This window comes from Rhea americana, unplaced genomic scaffold (genome assembly GCF_003343005.1).
Source record: "Rhea americana isolate MKP2758 unplaced genomic scaffold, rheAme1 scaffold_175, whole genome shotgun sequence".
Lineage (NCBI taxonomy): Eukaryota > Metazoa > Chordata > Aves > Rheiformes > Rheidae > Rhea > Rhea americana.
Window position 1 is genome coordinate 314,885 of NW_028185872.1, and position 2,148 is coordinate 317,032.

Genomic DNA, 2,148 nt, shown 5'->3' on the forward strand with positions numbered 1-2,148 from the left:
CCCCCGAGGCCGGCGCCGCGACCGGGCCCCACTGCGGCACCTTGTGAACAGCCCCCGCCGGGGCTCCCCCCGCCCCCGAGGAGGAGGGGGTGTCCCTGGGCAGGGTGGTGGGCACACGCGGCCCTGCCACCCCGGGGACACCCCAGGCCAGGCAGGGTGGGGGGACAGGGTGAAGAGCAGGCTGCAAAGCCCCCATCCCCGCCCGAGCAGGGCAAACCTGTGCCACCCCCTGCCCGGGGTTTGATCCTGCCGGAGCAGCGTGTGGGGGGGAGGGGAGGGGCGGGCACGGGGCAGAGTGTGGGGCATGGGGCAGGGTGTGGGGTGCAGGGCAGTGTGCGGGTGCCTGAGKTGCCCCGGCTCCCTGCTCCTCTGGGAATTGAGGCTGGCAGGCCCCGGGGACAGGGCGAGACGAGGTCCTGGGTACGCTGTGCTGAGCAGCCCTGGCCCTCACGGGGTGTGGGTGACTCCAGAGCCGCCCTGGGAACCCTGAGGACAGGGAGATCACATCGGTGACAAATAGTCTGTCCCTATGTGCCAGGGTCTGCAGGGGGACCTGCCGGTGCAAGGTCCTATAAAGCAAATAGCAGCATCCTTGGGAGCGAACACTGCTCTGCCCGGGCGAGCTGCGAGGGGCAAGGGGTGGTGGCAGGAGCGAGGACTGTGGGAAAGCACAAAGCCTGGCTGCCCTGCAAACATGGATGTTTTCCACCAGTCCGTAAGGTGCTTCGGTTCCCAGCTTTTCCTCTCCGGCTCGGCGGGGATTTCCCGGGCAGTGAGTGCCATCTACCGGGGCGCTCCCACGCCGCCCGCCTCGCCCCGAGGTGCCCGGAGACCCGCTGGGCCCAGACCCTCCAAAGCCCACTCTGCTGCTGCCCCCACCCGGCCCCGGCCCTGGGCCTTATCCCACCCGGCCCGGCACCGTGCTGCATCCCTGCGTGTCCAGGCCAGTCTCTGTCCTGCAGCCTCCGGAGACAGGTGGGGCCCGGGTTTCGTAAACGTGAGCCTGGGAGCAGGGGAGCGGCTCCGCTGGGGTCTCACTGTGCCAGCTGGTGCTTCTCCCCCTCCTCCTGCCTCTGTGGCCCTCAGTTTCCACCTGTCCCGCTTTGATTTACCCCAGCGCAGGGGCTGAAACCTGGAGCGGGGGATTTGTGCCAGGGCAGGCCTGACACGCGTTTGGTTTTYGCTCAAACCTTCTTTGAATCGCAGCAGCCCCGGGCTCAGCCTCCCGGCACGGTTAGTGCTGGCGCCGCAGCGCAGGGACGTGCATGGTGGGCTGGGAGCGAGCCGGGCGCGGGGGAGCCGCAGCCCCGCGGCCGAGCCGGCCGGAGCGGGGATGCTGCGCGGAGAAGCAGGATTCCTCAGCAGCAATAGCTGCAGGCCCTCTCCTGGGAAGGGGAACATCTGCTGAGATTAAAGCCAAGATATCTCAGCTGTCAGCACTTTAAGCAGCCTCTTTAGCTGAGCAAAGAGCTCTCTCTCCTGGCTGCTACCAGCTTTCCTCCGCTGAGCTCATGGCCCAGCTCCCGGTCCCCCTCCCGGGCTGAAGGAAGCAGCCGGTTCCCGCCAGGAGCTGGCTCTGGGCCGCACGCACGGCGAGCAGAGGGCTCGGTTGGCTACTTCAACGGCGAGCGGCGCGCGCCCACCCCCGGCAGGGCGAGAGCTAGAACCGGCCCYTGGCCGGGAGCGGGAGCCTCGAGCCGGGGTCGGAGCCCTTCGGGGCGCCGCCGGGGCCCGGCGCCGGCGAGGCTGACCGTGCTGCCCGGCACACGCTGGCCCTCGCGCCCCYGGGCCGCCTCGTCTCCGGCAGCCAGGGCCGCTCGACCCACCCAAACCCGGGCGTTTCCGTGGCCCAGGTGCCCCCGGGGGGAAGTGCCCCGAAGAGGGCAGCTCCGAGCCGGCGCTAGGCGCAGCGAGGGTCGCCCTGCCTGGGACCCGCGCGGCCCCTCTGCGCACCCGCACACGGGGAGGGGCAGCGCCCCGATGCTGGCTTTCACGTCGTGTTTTCTCACCAAGCAAGAGAGAGTAAATAACTGACAAACTGCCGAAATGAAACCTCGCAGCGAAGAAACGCGAGGCTGGAGCTTCTTTTAGGGGAAGAGCGACGTCTCCCACTCCCCCCCCCCGGCTCTCGGTTTTCCTGCGGAGCAG